Raw genomic sequence first — 549 nt, forward strand, 5'->3', positions numbered from 1 at the left:
ACACTGATACACCGACTGACCGGATCGGGATTTAGATTATTTTTTGGCGATTAGCACGATTTTGGGAACTCCCTATTATCTGATGCTCGACAGAGATTTAGGGGTTGAAGACGAAGAAGACGATGTTTAAACGATGAGTATAGGTATCTGTGCCAAGAAAACAGTGAGAATTGTTGCTGCGATTGTTTTCGAGTAATCGGATATGTTTGCATTGTGAAATAGACGTTAGTTAACAATAATTCTGCTGTGCTGATCAAGGCGACGGATTTTATATGCTTTTCATTTCTAAATAAAATTATCGAAGTATAAAATAAATTTAGTCTTTCTTTATAGAGTAACAAATATTATTATTCGCTTTTAATGAGTGAACATTCGTTTGGTGTTAATAATTTGAGTACTAGAGTACAATTCAGTACTGTTCATTGGATATTTCAAGTGGTAGATCATTTCCTGTAGCGCGCATGGTTTTGAAGGAAAAGGGGTGAAAATCTTGTCTTTTCATGGCTGATATATTTGCTTATGGTAAAAGCTATTTTTGAAAAGATTAGT

The sequence above is a fragment of the Augochlora pura genome, chromosome 9, assembly GCF_028453695.1.
Source record: "Augochlora pura isolate Apur16 chromosome 9, APUR_v2.2.1, whole genome shotgun sequence".
NCBI classification, from domain to species: Eukaryota; Metazoa; Arthropoda; class Insecta; order Hymenoptera; family Halictidae; genus Augochlora; species Augochlora pura.